This window comes from Rhinolophus sinicus, chromosome 3 (assembly GCF_057876585.1).
Source record: "Rhinolophus sinicus isolate RSI-liver-muscle chromosome 3, RSI-T2T, whole genome shotgun sequence".
Classification (NCBI taxonomy): domain Eukaryota; kingdom Metazoa; phylum Chordata; class Mammalia; order Chiroptera; family Rhinolophidae; genus Rhinolophus; species Rhinolophus sinicus.
The window spans coordinates 39,334,035-39,353,610 of record NC_142503.1 but is presented as its reverse complement, the minus strand read 5'-3'; the positions used below and the strand labels follow the sequence as shown (position 1 = coordinate 39,353,610).

The window sequence follows — 19,576 nt, the reverse complement described above, 5'->3', positions numbered from 1 at the left end:
GTGAAGAGGAACTGAGAACCCAAAGCACTGTTGAAACACTGGTGGTGCCAGGTTCTCCGTAGTGAAGTGACTCACCCACCCGCATGTGATGGAAGTGTGTGCTTCAGCAGTTAAAAATCACTTCGTGTCATGAACCCTTGAGGGCACACACAAATAGTTGAATCCATAGATGTTAACTCTACCAATGCCAAAATCCCACCTACATGTAAACCCTGAAATGTCTTGATTTGTCAGGTAAATGAGCCATGTACTGGTGTGTTCAGGGGACAGGGAATGCAGCAGCCTCCGGCAGAGGCGCAGCCACTGTGCAAGGCTATGACTCGGCACTGTTCTTTAATGAAAACACCTCTCTCTCTCCTCCAAGTGGCAGCTGCCCTGAGAGACATCGAAAGGGCTTTGAGGGCAGAGATCGAGTTTCTGTCCAGTGACCCTCACGGTCCCCAGTGGAACAAGTCTGATGAAAGGCTAATTTCCTAGTTCTGGGGAAGAGTCAAGTTTGTCTTTTCTCCTCTAGATGAGGGACCTTTACATAAAGGTACAGACTCACAGAGGATGGCTACAATCACGAACCAATTTTAACACTGGCTCCTGAAACCCCGTGCAAAACAAGGGGAGAATATTTCCCTAGACAAAGAAGACAACAGTTACTCACCACCCCCGGAGGGCACTGGGCACTGGCAGAAAAGATGCAGGTGTGCATTTATTGCCTGACACCCGAGGAGCCTCCGAAGGCTATGACCTTTCCCTCCCGGGCAGCAGCTGGCCAGACGTCCATCCACAGGTCCTGTAGATGCAGCCACAGCAGGAAGGGCTGCATGTCAGCCTTCTTGCCTCGCATTGCCCAGGAGAGTGCCACTAGCACCCCACCTCTACGACCAGTGTGTGTTGTGCTACCTACAGAAAAGGCAGGAGAGGTAAGGCCATCTAACCGCGTGGCTTGTGAGCAGGGGTTTGAGAGTAGGGCTGCCCTGGTTCATGTATTTCAAACGCAGCATTTCAACGAAGCTCAGATTGCTGTATTCCTGTCAAGTAGTGTCAACCAGCCTTATATCTAAGCACTACAGGCCTTAATTACTCCAGGGAACAGTCTGGTGGCAAACAAAGAAAGGCTTGTTACAAAGGCCCCTTTGTTGAAAGGACCTTTGCCTACATTGCTGCAGGCACCCCTTACACCAGTCACCACCCCATGCTGGGAAGCAGTGCAAGTCCAAGGAACCCTCCAACCCTGGGGGCTTTCAGAAGGCCTATACGCAGGTCTCGCCAGCTCAGGCTTCCTGGCTGTGTGATCGGGGACAGTCACAGATTTTTCCCAAAGCCCCTTTTCCTTATCCATAAAATGGAGCTCATCAGTATGAATTTCACCCACATTCTTCAGATCCCAATGCTGAGTGCCCCAAGGCTGGTGGAGGTGCCAAACACCTCAGGTTGTATCCCAGCACTGCTGAGCAGTATTTGTACCCTCCACTGGCAAGCAAAATTGAATGGTCGTTTTAACTATGTCCCTACCCCCCCCGCCCCCCGCCCCCCACATATAATAAGAACATAGATAATAAGTAAAAGAACGTGTTTGTAGTGGGTATTTTTCCTTTTTTCTATCCGGGATCTTACATTCTCTCAGTCTAGAGCAGGGCAGAAACCTACCTCCCAATAGGACAGGAGAGGAAGGATGGCTATTCCCTTCCCTCACTTTCTAGAAGCAGAGAAGCAGGCCAGTGATCTGCCAGCTCAGCCAAACCTCCCACCTTAAACTTGGAATCTTAAGGGGGCATGAGACAAAGATGCAAGGAAAAAAGAGACTACTGGCAATAGCTGTGCAACCAAGAGACAAGGCACTGAGACCAGGAAGAGGGGACACTGCAGGGTCCTAGTCAACTGTTCCCAGGGCTATACTTTTGCTGCCTAGACCCTGAGTTTCTGCTGCTTTTGTGAGGTTGGTTCTGAGCTGGGTTCCGCCTTCTGTCAATTCTGTAAGCTAGTGAGTGGATGGATAGCCTTCCAGTCCATTCTTTTTCTGCATAATCAGATTTGGGGGTCTGTCGTTTGTAACCAAGAGTCCTGCCTGATACTGTGAAAGATACAACCAGGGAGGAAGTTACACAAAATATAACTTTAAAAAAAAGAAAAAGAAAAACTTGCCTGCACAAATGTATTTATCCCAGCGTTATGTAAAACTGTGAAAATGTGAAAGAGAACTCATACCTGACAGTAGTGAAATGGTTAAATAAACTCTGATCCATTCACTTGGAAATGTGAGCAGTTATCAGAATAATGGATATGAAGATGATGCAATGACAAGGGCTCACGAGACAGACTAACAAGTGAAAACAGGACAGGAAATTTTATGTACGAGATGCCTGACCCTCCTCCCCCTGGAATACAAGCTCCATAGAATTCTTACCTGTCTTCTTCCGGGTCCTGAATCCAGACGCTGGCACCAACAGATACTCAACTAATGCTATGGAATGGAAAAATGAATGCACCAATGAACGATTTGCTTTGGGGGGCGGTGGGGACAAGCACCTTCAGATGCTATTAGTGACTAGTGCAGGTTAGTCAGGTTTTTTAAAGCTGTTGTTTTCTTTTCTCTATTTCCAGCATTTTCCTTCATGGGTTTTATTCATCTTCTTGAGAAGAAAAATAAAAGTTTTTTTTCTTAGCCCAAACCACTGGTAGGTGATCCAGCTTCTCCTGATAAATTATGCCCCCTCTCAACAGGCCTGAATTACCACCAAGGAGGGTGATAAGGGCAAAGGAACGTTTGCCCCCCCCCCCCCCCCCTTGCCAAGTGGAAATACTGGCTGAAGAAATCCATTAGGAGTTGGCCTTTCGGCCAGTAAACACTGCCTCCTGTGATAGCTGCACCAGACCTCAGGGCTCCACAGCCTTGGAGCATGAATCTGTCGGGCCAGCCAGGTGCCCAGGCCAAGTCAGAGCCCCTTCCCCTCCTCTGTTGCCCTCCACTGTCATCTCTCCTGCTTCCTCACCAGGGCTTTGTCACAAAGTCCCTGCACACTGCAGGAACTAAACAACAGCGGATTCAACAGCCAAAGGAGTTCAAAGGGGTCAACAGCCCCATCCAATTGGCATTCAGTTGAGGCTGCCACCAGCTTAGCAAGTGGGATCCTGTCCCACCTCAGATGACTAAGCAGAGAAGCACAGGAGTCAGCACTGCAGAAGTCAGGGAGGTCGGCTTAGGCGCCCTGAACTCTCCTAGCAGGAAGAGAAGAAGATAGCCATCACCACCAGCCCGCCCCCTACCCCAGGTGAGCTGTGTAAGGAAAGGGAATCTGCTACAGATCACAGTGCTGAGCCGGCTCTGGACACCTGCTAAGATGCTAAGGCCTCCATCTTAAGACAACCACTGGCTTGCATTCACTATGACAGGCATATTCCCTCTCTCCCCTCTCTGTCTCTCTGTCTCTCTCTGTCTCTGTCTCTGTCTCTCTGTCTGTTTCTCTCTCTCTCTCTCTCTCTCTGTCTCTCTCTCTCTCTCTCTCTCTCTCTCTCTCTCTGTCTCTGTCTCTCTCACACATATTTTCTTCATGATAAAATGAATAAAGCCACCCAAAGGAAAATGCTGGGCTTAAACAAAAGACACACTTGAAAGCGTGCACCCTGAACAGGCTCAAATTTACCTTTTTCATGCCTTCTTCAGAACTTCTTTTCTTCAGCTGCCTTCTTCCCTTGCTTCTATCAAGCAAGCTCCATCCTGGTTTGATCTCAGCCAAGCCCACAAGCTCCAGGCTCCGTGGCATACCCTGTAGGCATGTTTTCCTCCTCGGAAAGGGGGCTACAGTATTGAGCAGGTTGCCAACAGTGCAGTACCAGCTGGGCAGCAGCCCTACTCAAACTCTGTGTCCCATTCTGCAGGGTCTCTCCTTTAAGGTCCAGAGGCACCAGAACCAGCTGGGTATGTCCCCTTCCTCAGCAGTCTGGGTTCCAGCTCCATGGGGAACCTCTTCCAATCTGCCAAGGTACCAAGCCAGCCAGGAAACAGCCCTCCACCAGAGGCTTGCGTTCCAGCTCAACAAAGCCCCTCTTCCAAGCCTCTAGCTGCTGATAACCCCAACTCCTTGCCTCTTACCAGCCCTTGGGATGGTAGCTGCTTCCTGCAGTTAATATCTCTGAGATACCTCAGGGTTACTTCCTTACCCTTTCAGTCTGCTAATACCAGATTAATTAATTCCCTTTATTAAATTCTCTCTGTTAAAATAACCATGGTGATCAACTCTTTACCTAAATAATGTTTATATGATCAAAAGACTTTCTGTAGTGGTATTATTACTTTGGGTTTCATTGGTTAATTTTACTGTGTTGAATTTAAATTAAAATTCATTGAATTTTTCTCCATTTGTGCTTTAATTTTATAATCATTAAAAAGAAAAAAAAACAACTATTGTGGTTTCTGTTTTCCTGGTTGGACTTCTATGCTGATAAAACTATTAGGAAAAGATGTGCCCTGATGAATCTGCCAGTAAAGACAAGTTTCTGGGTAGTTTGATGGAGTGGTCCATCTCCTCCTCACCTGTGGTGGGGAGAAGAGCTTTTCATCTGTCACATTCAAATGACTGTCAAGGAACTGTGTTCAAGACCTAATTGGAAGTTACCACCCACTAAGCTGTCCAAGTTATTGACCATTTCTTATATTCTGAAGGGTTTTAGGTACCGATGAATAGTGGAAGAATATCTTTTAAAATGTCAGGGATTCTAGAACTCCTGAAGAAAGAGTGTCTTGACAAGGAAAGAAAGCCCAACTGGAGAAGAGAATGCTATAGAACAAATATACGGAAGGAGTTAAGCAACCTAACTGTTCATAAAGACCAAAGGGAGGCCACCACACTCTAAGTCAGGAGGGGGAGGTCTATTAAAATCACAGGTGGTTGTAATAACCACACATCCACTCAGTGCTGAATTTCCAATCCCTATCTCTTTACTTTGGTAGCAATTAGTCTCCTGTGAAAAAGTGCACTTGCAGCTAATTGCACCTGCAATTACCTACTTCCGGGTGCAATTAGCCACTTGAACCTAATTCTGAGTGTGCAAGTGTTTAATTTCATATGTGAGGAGGTGATTCCAGATACAGTTAGTTGTGGCCTCAGTCTTTGCACCTGCAACTAATTGTGACTAATAAAGCAAGTCTTCATGCAAGTTGGTTGAAGGCACATATGGTGACTCTGCTTGGGGAACCAAGAATTGGCTCTGATGGGCTGATAGAAGTACAAGTGTACTAAAGGGAACAGAAGGACAAGTTATTAGAAATTGTCATTCTTGTGGTGGATGAGTGGCTCAGTTGGTTAGAGCGTGAGCTCAGGGCAACAGGGCTGCCATTTTGATTCCCACATGGGCCAGTGAGCTGCGCCCTCCACAACTAGAATGAAGACAACGAGCTGCCACTGAGCTCCTGCGTGGCCGGATGGCTCAGTTGGTTGGAGCACGTCCTCTCAACCACAAGGTTGCTGGTTCGACTCCCTCAAGGAACGGTGGGCTGCGTTCCCTTGCAACTAAGATCGAAAGGACAGAAACTTGACTTGAAGCTGATGGGTCCTGGGAAAAACACACTGTTCCCCAATAAAGTCTTGGAAATACACACTGTTCCCCAATAAAGTCCTGTTCCTCTTCCCCAATAAAATCTTAAAAAGAAAAAGAAATTGTCATTCTTTGGATCTATGGTCACATTATCTGTGTCTTCTTCCTACAGTCATACTCCTCCCAGACTATAGAATGTGATGTCAGCCGATGAGAGGCCTGGCTTAGCAATAACAGGGCAGCTCTCCTGCCGACACCGAGGAATATCTATATGGCACAGGTCAGAATCCAATTCTCCACTAGTGGAGTTAACTCTGAAGAGGTTGTTAAAAACACTGAGGTAACAGACATTCACTGATCCTACTATGTGCTCAGTCATAGAGTGAAACAAGAGATTAATAGACATGGCTCTGGCCTTCAATTTCATGTCCATTACACAAATATTTGTTGCGTACCTATTATCTGTTTGTGCTCATAAGCGTATTGGGAAGATCCATTTATTCTGTCTTTCTACAAATATCTGTTTATCGAGCCCTCTTGGAATCCACATTCAAGTGGGGAAGACAGATGTTAAACAGCTATTTACACAATTAATGTCTTCATCCCAAGGGCTATGAGAGTATATGATTGGGGCCTGTCCTGAGCTGAGAATTCAGGTCAGGCTTCTCTAAATAATTAATGCTTGAGTTGAGATTTAAATGACTAGGAGTTACCTAAGTGAGAAGCTAGGGAGGGTGGGTTCCAGGCAAAGGGACTGAAACAGCAAAGGCTCTAAGGCAAGAAGGAACATGTCATTATTAAGAAATGGAAAGAAGACTAAAGTGGCTGGAATAGATCAAGGGGGATGGGGTGTGAGTTTTACGTGATGAGTGAGAGGAGGTTCTTCAAAACACCCAAAATTGTGCCCCATGAGAAAACAGATGATGGTCCCTGCCAGAAAGGAGAGCATTGCATGGCTTCTCAATACTAACCAAGAGGGAATTTTCATGTGAGATATAGTTTTGCCCTTCTTCCTCTAATCTCACTAATACCAACCTGAACCCTGGATGAGTCAGAGGGAGAGGAGATCGAGGGAGGAAACAATTACAAACCCCTCCTTCCCAGCTGCACACCCCTGAACCGAAGCTTAGGTAAGTGACTTTGATTTGGAGGTGAGATTGAAGTTTTACATTAGGTGGGACTTTTAATACTTGAAAATAAATCTCATTTTCAACATTGAGTCCTTCCTAATAGTTGAAAGCAATGGGACCTGTGTGAGATGTCTCTGATGGATGGGAAATAGGGATGCAACTGAGTAGACTTGAGGGGTAAATGGAAAAGATATACAGCCTCTTTGTGATTGCACTTCATTGAGGCATGAGAAGGCAGGGATGGTTCCAGAAAGACAAGAAGGACTGGTAGGATTTGGTAAAGAAGACGGCCCAGGCATTGCAGGAGAAGAATGGTGAGAACACAGGGGATGAAGTCTATTCTCTGTTGAATGGGAACTTTCAAGAAGTCAGACCTGCCTAGAGTGGGTGGTCTGAGGCAAGAGCATTAGTGTTGGATTAACATGGGGTAAAGTTATATGGAAGAAAGCCTTGAAGGCTGGGCCATGGGAGGTAGGGGTCTCTAGCATCAAACCTGGCTTCTCCTCTAGACTCTTGACAAGCAGCAAAATGATTCTGTTTGAGCTTAAAGTGGTTTATCCAGGTGAGCTCCTTCCAGGGCTGAAATTATGACGTTGCCCCCCTTTCTTCTGTGTGATATGTGGTGAGATGGTGAGAAGTCATCACTATGAAGACATTCCCTGTCCATCCCAGCCCCTTTGTCAGCGCTTCTGGCCAAGATGGAACATATGTCATACAGGTCTTCAAGCATACAGGGACAGTAGGAGGACCCCTTGTTTTCCTCTTTCCCCTCATGTGGCCAAGATTGGCTTGATGCTCACCGATTCAGCTCCTCGTCCCTCAGCACAAAGAAATACCATGTTTCCCAGCCTCCTTTCCGGTTAACTAGAGTCATGGGCCTGGAGTCTAGTCAAGTGGCGAGTACAGCCCTGGCCCCTAGGACATCCAACCCAGTCTACCACTCACTCTCCCCTCCTGATTCTTGAGACTGGAAATAAAGGACTTTGAGAAAATTGAGACACATAGTGGCAAGAATATGCTTCCCCGCTCAGACAGGAGTCATCAGACCCACACCAGGCCGTGACACGGACAGGGAAAAAACAAACACATGCTAGGTGAAGCCACTGAGACGCAGGCTTCTTCATAACTGCAGGTAGCCTATTCTACCTTAACATGACTCCCCCACTCCAACCCATGTTCCCAACCGACTCTCTTGTTTCTCTCCCTTCTGCACACTTCCCACTATGCCCTTGGCCTCCCTCATTCTTTGTTTTTTTAATTTTCATTTATGTTAAGTGTGTTTTTCTAGGACCCATCAGCTCTAAGTCAAATAGTTGTTTCAATCTAGTTGTGGAGGGCGCAGCTCACAGTGGCCCATATGGGGACGGAACCGACAACCTTGTTAAGAGCTCGGTGCTCTAACCAACTGAGCTAACCAGCTGCCCTGTCCCTCATTCATTTTTCATGCAGCAGAGTAGTCACAGCTCTGAGGTGGGGGGAAGAAAACACTTAGGTTTTTCTCTTCCTCGGGCATGCTGTCGCATTGCCACTCCTCGACCTTGGCGGGTCCCCCTTCCTGAAATGCTCCTCTTCTAGACGTTCGCTCAGGTGGCTTCTCCTCCACTGAAATGCCCCTTCCTCAAAGAGGCTTACAGCCACCTGCCCAGCAATTTACCATCCCAATACTCTATTGCCTTCAAGGCACTTATTAATTCATGAAATTATCTTACTTGTTTATTGTTTATCTCCTTCTAGGGTGTCATCTCTATGAGAACAAGGTCCAGGTTTCATATGTTGCTGTTTCTTTATTGCCAGAGCAGGTTCACACCTACTTACTAAATAAGTGTGGGATGAACGAATGAATGAATGAACGAACGAGAAAGTATAAAAATTCACACCTCCAGGTTAAGGTTATCTAGTCTCACTCCTTTACAGATGAGGAAAATTGAGCCCCTTTTCCCTAAAAAGAGGAAGCAGAAAAGCAGCTAATGCGACTCTACCTTGCTAGCTGTTTCTGGAGTCCTGAACTTGGATGTGATTTATTCAAATGAAAACTCTGGGGGAATTGTTTTGGAGGGATCCATAAAACAAATGTCATTTTCACCTGGAGAATTCACCCAACCTTCTAACCAATTTCAAATATAGCTCTTTAATGCAGATTTGACAAATCTGAAATCTCTTACACAAAGCCATTTATCATCTAATGTGTGCCTGCCCTGCTCCACAGTTTAAGTTATAGCTTTTTAATGGGGTAAAACATTTCTATAAAATCATCAAAATACTTTAAACCAAAACTGCCTATAAGAAATTGATGAGTTTCGAGCGTTGACTCAACCCCTGAAAACGTCAACCTTGCCATTGGTACCGTGGGCACTTCTAGTAAAAGCAGCTAAGGAGGTATAATGAATATCTAATGAACCATTTTGTATGTCTATGTGGTTTCTCGAATTGGAAATAAATCAATGAGCCTTACAAAATGCATATTTCAGTGGTATATTCGTAAACAATAATCTTGTTTTTCTATCATGACTCCAGTGTCATTTTTTTTTATAACACAACTGAAGGTTTAATAATTTATTGTATATATACATCACCCAGATCTTAAAGGGGGAGGGCAGCCTAGTACATGTTTGATTTTTAAAATGCCCTTGTATGTGGAAGCTATGTGGATGATAAATGTAAGCCAAAGCATTCAAGATCTCATAATGAACACAGGGGATGTGAATAATAACTAGCAAACAAAGTCTAGAAACTTCCAGGAATACAGTACATGAAGACAGCCTAGACTGAGTGCCGTGGGCTAAAAGAAGAAAAACAGACTGAAATGAATCTGCTCTTCAGGCACTGTAGCCAAGCCCATGCTGGCCCTCCTGACGAGCTCAGCCAGAGGCAGAGTGTCTCACTGGACTGGAACAAACTCCTTGGCAGTGGTGTGGTGTGTTCCCCTGCAGACCTCCCCTACGACCCTGCCAAAGGGTTCGGCTGGGCTGTCCCACCCACTTCCTCAGCTGGAAAGGGGTGAGTTGCTTCCCTTTCTGTTGGCTTAGGCTCAAACCCTATGACCCAAAGCTGCCTCTCTATCTCAGCAACTTCCCTTCCAGAGGCCAAATATAACCATCCCTTTCCCGGCTCACAAAAATTCCAGTCAGACGGCTGTGCACAGTGTCAGCCGGCCAAAGAGCGTCTCACCCAGCTCAGAGCCAAAAATAACGGCCCCTTGGTTAGTATGGGCTGGAGATTTTTTTTTCCCCCTGTTGTTGGGACTTTGTTTGGAGTTATTTTTTGTTTTGATGTTGGATTTTATTTTGTTTTGCTTTTGTCATTTGGCAGTAAACAGAGTAACTGAAGAAGTTGCTATATCAACATCCCACATTAGGCTCATGGGTTTAGTTCCAGAGGTAGGTCAGGACCAGAAAGGTATTCATCTCTTAAATCTCTCCAGTCACCTGCACAAAAGGAGAGTTTAGCAAGTGTATCTTCTCTCTACTCTGTCTAGCAGTTTCTCCTGCATGGCCATGTCATGTTGGCACCCAACCACCAGGCTGCGTTTTCTCCTCAGCCGAGCTGGGGTGACTGGAAGAAGCTCCTCTGTGGGGCTGGGTGGGATCGTTTTCATGTTTATACCCATAATGCATCTGAGCACCATACAGGCCATGGGCCTCTGAACTGTCAGTTCAATGCCCTCCACAAGTACTAAAATGACTTATTTATTTCTTTGAAAGTACACAGTGTTCAACAACAACCCAGCTCACTTTTGATCTGCTTCCTGACACACCAGACTCTTGTCACCAGGTTTTTTGCAAGCCAACAGACACATTTTGTTAAAGCTTACCTAGCAGGTGACGCTGAATTGCAGCATGCTGAAGAGATCCAGGCCGGGAGAAGTGATTGTGTTCTCCATGCCCTGTTTCCAAATGCAACGAATAATAAGCAGCTGTGCAAAACTATAACCTTCGATTGTTGGAACATCTTTGTACTTTTATTCTTCCAATGCAGAATGTTTTCTGGCATTATGTTTCTACCAGGGGGGAAAAAAATACTCCCTTAATTTCTACGCATGCTTGCATATCACAGATACATCTCATTTCTTGTCATATTGTGTGCTGTCCCAGGACCAGTAAATAATTTATGCATTTAATGCATTTATCTGCTCTCATGTGTGTGCACATGTGTGTGTGTTGGTGTGTACATATACACATCCTATGTGCTAGTATCAAATATGTGTTCTATATTAATAGAAATCAAGCAACTTCTTGGGTGTTTCTCCACCATGAAATCAACTTTGCATCTTATCCACCAAATGAGTGGAAAATGATAACAGGTCCCTATTCTTTATAGAAAACGAAGCACCAGTCTACACCAGAAAAGGAGTTACATTATTTCATGTTGCATATTTCCTGAAACTGCTCCCCTTCCTTTTTTATCTAAGGAAGGTCTTTATTACTTCAGGGCCACATAGACTGCAGAGGGAACATGGTTCCTAAGTTTCAAGCTGTTCTGTTTAAGTTGCCTTTCCCTTGCTTCCCCCTCGGACTATTCATCATGCTTGTCTTCAAGAACTGCTCCTGAGCACCTAGCAATGCCAAGTGTTGTACCAGGTGTGTGTGTGTTTGGCAGTCCTCACCTCCACTGATGTCCACGAGCTCCATTTGGACTTAACCATGGTCATCATTCACACCCACGTGGCAGCAGCATCTTGGAGTGCTATCAGCACGCCGACAAGCAATAAGAATGAGCACCAGGTGTGTGTGCTTGGCAGTCCTCACCTCTGCTATGGGGTTAAGTCATGTGGCTGCACCTGGCTCCCATTTGCCCTTCTGCTTCTGCCACCTCTCCCCACCCATCTTCCTCCTTTGGATGGCTTTTGTGTTCCATCCATGCTGTGAAAGTATCGCCAGATTGATACAATCTTAGAGGAAGGGATCTCAAAACACCGAATTTGACCTGCTCATTTGAAAGATAAGGAAATGAAAGCCCTGAGGGGTTAAGTTCCTTGGCCAAGCTCACCAGGTGATTGTTGGCAGAGCAATGACTGGAATCAAGTAATTGAACCCACTTTACAACGCTCTTTCTACTATACCAGTGGCTTTTCAACATTCGTTAGCACAATCCACAGCATGAAATAAATTTTATATCAGGACCCACAATGTCTACACATATATGCAACTAACACAAAAGTCTCACAAAACAATGCTTAACTTTATTGTATGTGATACACTTTGGTATTTTCTACTGCAGTATATTCATTTTAAAATATTCTGGAGACGGCTTGCCAGCACGTATACTAAAATTGGAACAATACAGAGAAGATTAACATGGCCCCTACACAAGGATGACATGCACATTTTTCCCATATTTTTTGTACATTTACCAAATGTTCCTTTTCTTTTCGGGGATAATATTTATAGTATACAAATAGTTTGCATTTTTTTCTAATTAGGTACATTGGCTGAATGTCTAGGAAGATGGGAGTTGAATTAGATACAGAGAAGGGCCCTTCCTGCTCTAACCTGTCATGCACCTGATCAGGAATGATCTTATTCTCTGATTTGTGCTTAATTGTGAAAAGCAGAATGATCTAGTACAGAGAACACTGGGTCTAGTCCTGTCTCCACAGTCTTCCAAGTGTGTGACTGTCATGCAGGGTCTCAGCTCCAGCTCCCCGCACAAGAATGCAGGATATGGTGAGGCTGAAAAGGAACACCCATGGAGCCATAGATAGGAAAGTCATACCATTCTATTCTCACTGGCAGCTGGACTGGAGACACAGGAAGCAGGAGCCATAATCTGCCATCCACTTCTCTGCAAACCAACCCACAACCACTTGCTAACTGCAATCTGCTCTTGCTAGCTCAGCCATGGCAGTTATGTCAGTGGCTAATGGCTAACTGGTTACGGCTGATGGCCAACAAGTCACAGCTGATGGCCATCTACTACCCGAGCCAGCACCTTTCTATGTGAGGCTGAGAGCCTGGAAACTGCTCCCTGGGACTCTGTCCCCGCAGTGACTTTGGGTGCATTTTCTCTGGGTTCTTTTATCTCACCTGCACGATCAAGCTCTTGCTAATTGACAGAGTTCTGAGAAGTGAAGGAACTAATGCAAATGAATACAATAGAAAACTCTACACACAAGACTTGTCCTGGAACAGCAAGGGTCTTAATTCTCACATTTCAGAGAAATATGGTGTCTCAAGATGTTTCTGGATTCTCATTAAAACACCTGCATAATGTATTATGAATAAATTTGGTACAATAAAGGAAAGCTAAACCCCGGAATTGTCTCATTTTTATTATAAATGTTTTGTAGGGGTTTGGAGAGGCAGGGTTAACGCTACATCTTGAAGATGTTCAGCCTCAGAAAAGTAGAGGTCATTGAGACCAAAGGTAACTGCATGCTTTTGAAAGGGATAGGTGATGAGTCACAAATTGGAAAACAAAACAAAACATATTTATGCAAGGCTGGTACCAGTGACCATGAAGAGGAAGGACTGAATGGATGAACATAAGGCAAAATGTTCAGATGCAATAGCCAAGCTGAAGGCTGCTGGGGCAAGTGAGGGAGAGAATGGAAAGGAGTTCCAGATGCACTCAGTGTGTGCTCCAGTTTCCTTTGAAGAAGGCATCTTTCTAGGAGGTGATTGGGATTGGTTTCAGTGTATTCCAGCTTTGGACTCACCAAATCCAACTATAGAGATTTTTTTTAAAAAGTGACATAGAAATTGTTTTTGAAAATATTCAAACTATGTACAATGACCTTGCCAAGAAGGACAGTTAGAAGGCTCCTTGACAGATAAGGACATCAGGCAAAACCCTTCAGAAGTTGGTTGTGATGCTACACTTCGAGATTTTTGTGGCTAGGGTGGAAAAAGGCATCATTGGCACTGCTAAGGTAGTAAGGGGCTTCTTCCTTGCTGCTGCTGCTGCTGCTGGGTGAAACAGCAGAATTTATCACGAAAATCCTAAAAAGGGGGAGGACCCCTGGCATGGGCAGAGTGGGCGGAGGTGGCATGTTCTAATTCCTAAAATAGTACATTATCACTATTAATGAACTGTTACAGGAAGCTCAAAGCTGTGTTTCTCACCAATAACCTCAGAGAAATCACTTGGAAAAAAAGACGAAAGAAAAGGTTATGGGTTTCAGTTGACAAAATACATGATGGCTTATGGCTGTCACTGTGAATGACCACAGATTAAAAAAAAAAAATTGTGTTTTTTGAATAAAAAGACATTCCTTAAAAAAAAAGAAAATGCCAGCTATGCTTACAAAGTTTTTCCACAACCCACCAAACAGCGTTTGAAACAGCACACCCCCGTTGGAAAGGGGGGGCCTTGAGCACAGGCGGTGCTCCTTCGCCCACAGACTCACCTGCAGCCTGCTCTCATCTCTCCTCTGACACCTACTCCCACGCACCCCTCATTCCAGAGCCTTTGCAGTGCCCTCTGGAGCTTCTGTCCCACGGTGAGCAATGCCCCTTCAACTGTAGCCTGGGGGCAGGGAGCGTTCCCTTCATTTCCTGTTTCCTTTGGGCACCATCCTCTCCTCTCAGACTCCCAGAGCCTGGAGAGGGAGAATCTGTGTCCTCCTTACCCTTCAAAGACACTGTTAGTCTTCTACCGTCATGTAAATTCCTCCTTCTCTTCCTACGCCACCTGGTTACCCACCCCCACCCCCGACCTCCCACTGGCATCTTGGTAGCTTACCGTCCTCTTCTCTGTCCTAGAGTTCGCCATCAACTCAGGCACTTTGACATCCGTGGGGACAATAGACTGGCCCTCCCTCCCTGTCAGCCCCTCCCTCCCCTGATCACAAGTTGCAGTTTGGAATCACCTAGCATCGTCCCACCGGAGGCATTCTCAATCTTCATCCTGCTCTCTGGCCACAACCTCCTCTCCTGAGACCTTGTTCCCTTAAATCTACTAAACCTGAGTTTCAATCGCCTTGAGCTTTTCCACCTTCCATTCTCTTAGCTCTCTCGAGGTTTTGTTTCCATCCCCTTCCAATCTCGACGTTAGAGCCCAGAACATCAACCATTCTTTTCACAATGCTCTCAACCAATGGTCTATGAATTTCATAATGCACATCTAACAGTGAAACAAGAAAAACAATTGAGCCCATATCTCTGCCATTTGTTTATTTATTCATTCATTCATAAATCGCATAATTTTACTACTGGACTGATACTTCCTTCATTTAAAACATACCACAAAAATAGAAAGACATATATGCAAGATTTTAAAAGGCCAATATAGTAAGAGCTTCAGTATTCTCTGCACACCCCCAGGGGGTCATCTTACAGAGACCGTGGAGGAACACACACCCCAATTTGGGAACCACCGCCCTAAGCCCTGTCACTCTCTGCCCTCTGTCACATCCGCCCTGCAATACCAACCCTGAACCCATCTACCAACCCGGAACCCATCTAGCCTCGAGTGTCTTGCTCTCTGTCGGGTGACAGTATGATGCTGGGGACCAGCTGGGTCCCAGGTAACCTTTCTGGACTTACCCTTTCTCCTCTGGGCAATGTCACTGATGGCCTCAAGGGGTAAAGTCAATTGAATTGGCAAGAAAGTTTCCTTCGTCTTTGTATTGCCAGCACCCAGCACAGTGCCAGGTGCTTGCCAGTGACACACAAGTGTTGCATTGAATCGTGTACAGATGTGGTATCTGCATCCCTCTAGCTGCCTGGTTGTGAAGGCATGAAGAGCACATAGAAAAAGCCCCAATGGGTCAGGAAGTTCTGACTGGGAGCATGCTTAGTTCTGAAGCCACGTGAGGATCCCAGCACCTTTCTGCCCACTGTGACCCAAACAATAGACTACCCCTTCAGAAGCCAGACCCTCCACAGAGGACCCCAGCTAGAAGCAGGCCATGTGTGCCTGAAGCAGCTTCACTAAAGCCATTTCACACCTAGACTATTCAAGGGGATTGCTATGGAGGCAGGAAAGAGGGCCCCTCCAGACAGTGCCAGGCTCAGGGCACAGCCACACCCCCATTTCCTTCAGACTCCCCCTCAGGGAAGGACTCCTCAGCTGTCAGAGGGAAGAGGAAGGCAGGAAAGTGACAAATCTTAAAGGAGCAGTGTAGCAGCCTGGTGGCCATACTTTCCTCTTGGCCCTGAGGGAATTTTTGCACTGTCTGCCCCTCCCTGCCTGCTGCTCGCCACCTGGAGACGAATCCCGAGGTCAGCAGGAAAGGACACAGCACAGCTTTGGCACCTTCTCAGGGGGGAAATAGGATGTGGGCACACTTCCCTTGCCTCCTATCAGTTCTTTCATCTTCTCTTTCTCCCTTTCCCAGCCCAGTATTTCATAACCTCCTGCCTGCATCAGGGTGACTTACATGTTTATGAAAAATGCAGATGCCTGGGCCTCAGACAGACTGAATCAGAAATTCTTGCACCGGAGCCAGGGAATCTGCCTTTAAACACTGTTTCATCCATCAAAGTTTGAGAATCACTAAAAAGCAGTTACTTCTCCTCCATTCTTCAGTACCATGCGTCCTTAATCCTCGGCCTCTCTCCATCTCTCTCTTCACCTTCCCACTCCTCGGGTCACCATAATGAAGCCAGTGGGGACACACGTGGAAGGGCCTAGGTGGAAAAAAGGCCCCTGGTCCTTCACCTTCCACTACTGCCCTCGATCTCCTTCCCACCTTACTGTGCTTTTGCTTTAATCTATGCCATCTCACGGGGTTCCTAGAGGCCCCACTTTATTTCAGTTGGCCTACTTGCTCAAAAGGAATGCTGGACACGTTGGGGACTTAATACACCGAATTCCAAGTTGCCAGGAGGAAACTAAGTATATCAGGGAGCTGAGATTTGGCTTAATATTTATCTATTTTTGGCCAAAGTCACCATCTACTAATAGGTCTCCACTAAAAGACGTGCAAATATGGAAATCTTAATCGATGCTAAACAAGAGTTATATTAGGTTGGTGCAAAAGTAACTGCAGTTTAAAAGGTTATAAAAAAAAAAATTGCAAAAACCGCAATTACTTTTGCACCAACCTAATAAAATATAAAAACATTTGCCATCTACTTACCAGCCCGGGATGAGATGTGAATTGGAGACGCCTATGGCCATGAAGCACTGTAAACCCAAAGGAAATTCTCTGAGCTGTTCTGCTCACAGAATATCCGTGGCACCAGTCCCTGTGCAGCTCTGACAAGTGAGCTATTTTCATATGTGAACAAGTAGAGTTATTGTTATCTCTGCTCTGAATCAAGGATAAAAGGGAACAGCGAGAGAGACAAGGAGGGCGTGAGAGAGGAGAAATGGAGGCAAGATACAGAAATGCAGGAAGGACATAGGAAATCAAAAGAAAAGGAGCCATGTGCCCTTCCCAGGGAAGAAGTAACCAACTGGTCAGTTTGTAAACTCAAAGCCCCAGGTGACTCCTCAGCTACCATGGTATCAGTGCCCCCTCTGGGTTTACAGGATTCTGGAGGGACTAAGGATGATATATGCCAAAGGGCTTTGTAAATTGTAAACTGTTGTCCACACAGGGTGTCAGCTCCCTATTTGTGACCAGGGCTTTACTGCTCCTTTCCAGCAGCCCCTCCCAAAGACTCAGGACACCAGAGATCAAAAGGGAACTTAACTAGCAAACAGCTGCCCATCATTAGAAGCACTTGTACTGTCCTCTCCCCAGATTACCTAGGGACCATAACGAGGGTGCTATTTTAGCAAGAAACTGAAAAAGAGAGGAGAATATGCCCTCAGAACATGGGGAGTGCCTACTGTAACACACAGCCCCACCAAGGGTCTGCACTCCATGTACATTTCAAAGTATTTGTACATATTTGTTTTGAAGCTAGCGGGGCCTGAGCCACAACTTCCTGTATTCTGCCTCGTCAGCATGAAAGATTTGCTGCCATAGGCTCATTCAGCACATTCTGGGGCTTTCCTTCTCCTCGGAGTCTAAAACTAGAAGCTTACCCCAGCACTTAATGAGAAGACTTCCTCCAGTTTTCATTTGGGACACACCCATTCGGGGTTCCTGAGTGGGCTAAAAGCAGGCCTTGATGCAAGGTGTGCTTGCCTCCAGGACCTGGCCACTAGAGGGAGCCAGAGAGCGACAAGGGCCCAACATTTCCCCAGAAAGAGCTGAAATCCCTGGCACTCCCTTCTCCAACCCAGAAACTGGGAGGCATCATAGCATTTGCCCATCCACCGAAACAAACATCTCGCCTTCATCGTACAGTTCCCTGGTAAACTCTTATTTTCTTCTTTATCAAGTTTGGGTGGAAAACAAAACAATTAATTTAAAGAGCAGCACACAAGAACCTAAACATTATTTATGTCTCTAATTATTTCATTCTAGTGGGTATTTTAGTCCCTGTCTGGTCAGGACATTAATTATCTTCATAACTACAGCAAAAGTTAAATAATAAGCACCCAAGGCTACAGCACTACTGTAATGTGCAAGCTTAAATGAACTTATAAATTTTATTAATGAATGCTTTATACAACTCCATATATTATAAATCAAACAAGAAACCTATTTCTATCTTTTAAGGGTGCAGTAAAAAAGCTTTAACATTATTGAGGATAATTTTTATTAAGTTTAAAATTCCCTTTTTTCAGTAATGAGACTGTTATGAGGATAATTTAATCTAGTTTGTCATGAGGCACCCCAGCTTGTTAAATAAGTTAATAAATGACTGTGTATTAATCAAAGTGACAAAGCTATGAAGAGCTGGGGATGGGAGACAATTCTGGTGATAGTATTAATTAGTATTTAATTAGAAACTTAGGGCCCATAAATAAAAAAAAAATCATGGTAGAGACATTTATGCAAATTGCTTGGAGCCTGCCGTGGAGTTAGCTTTGCTTTAAAGAAACATGATTTTTTTTTTTCTAGCATACTGTACACAGCAGCACTGTGGCCTCATCACGTGGCTTAAACGAGCTCTTCTTTTGTTTCCAATTTGTTCCAATTACAGGCCTGTAAATTCAAATCATTCTTTTGACTACCCTGATTGAAATGTAGAGTTTCCAGAATTTCTACTTGGAGTGTATATATATATATATATATATATATATATATATATATATATATATATATATATACATATTTATATATATATATATATATATATATATATATATATATATATATATAGAGAGAGAGAGAGAGAGAGAGAGAGAGATTTTAGAGAAATAAAGTTTCAGATTCTTTTTCTGCTGTTTTAATTAAGATGTGTGCCACCATTTTCTAAGAACAATTGCGGATTCTATTTGGTACACAAACAATGCCTCCTCTTTTAATCCTGGTGAGTGGTAACTGGGTTTTGTTATGTGATATTATATTGAAGACTGCATGGACTCAACTGCCATCATTTTTATTGTAATCACAGCCCTTTTCCCCTTTCTCTCAATCACATACCCTGATAAAGGGGCGATTTTTGAGACCCCGAAAGATAATAACCAGTTGCTTCTGAACATCACTGCTTTCCTAAGGTACATGTCCTCTTCTTCAGGCTTTATTATTTGTTGCATTTATTCAAGAAAGGTTATCCACAGTAAAACTGCTTTTTTCTATTCAACAGTCTATCTCTGTCATGGTTCATTTATGTGTGAGCATGACGGACTGAAACCCGTATTATCCACAGCTGACAAGTGTCAGGCGGACAGTTCAATCAGCCCTTCCTTAAGATGATGCCCAGGGCCCCGTGTTTGAAGTAGGACAATAAAGCAGGCAACACAATCAGGGTCAAACTGATCCAATCCCTATATATAAAGGGGATTCTGCCTAATAACACAGTGCGATTTTTTTCCCCCTCTCCAAACACATTAGTCCTTAAACAGTGACTTGGCCCTTAAGAAAATCTGTGACTGACATGAAAATGCTGAAGTTTTAACATGGTTGGTTTATCCGTAACCTCATGGGGCTGCTGCTTTGTGCAGACTGGTTTTGTCAAAGTCAGGAAAATAATGTA

General features: G+C 44.8%; 1 long non-coding RNA gene and 1 pseudogene across 1 annotated transcript in view; one reads left to right on the top strand and one right to left on the bottom strand.

Annotated features, from left to right (window-relative positions):
* Nucleotides 1-18,075, bottom strand: part of LOC109453685 (uncharacterized) — an 85,570-nt gene extending 67,495 nt beyond the window's left edge. Inside the window, exons 1-4 of the long non-coding RNA XR_016020622.1 lie at nucleotides 16,678-18,075; nucleotides 10,468-10,539; nucleotides 2,399-2,455; nucleotides 653-894 (exon numbers count right to left, since the gene is read on the bottom strand). This is a non-coding gene — a long non-coding RNA (uncharacterized LOC109453685). The remainder of the gene's footprint in view (nucleotides 1-652; nucleotides 895-2,398; nucleotides 2,456-10,467; nucleotides 10,540-16,677) is intronic.
* LOC141570836 (U6 spliceosomal RNA) lies at nucleotides 11,897-11,995 on the top strand (annotated as a pseudogene).
* Nucleotides 18,076-19,576: the final 1,501 nt, after the last annotated feature.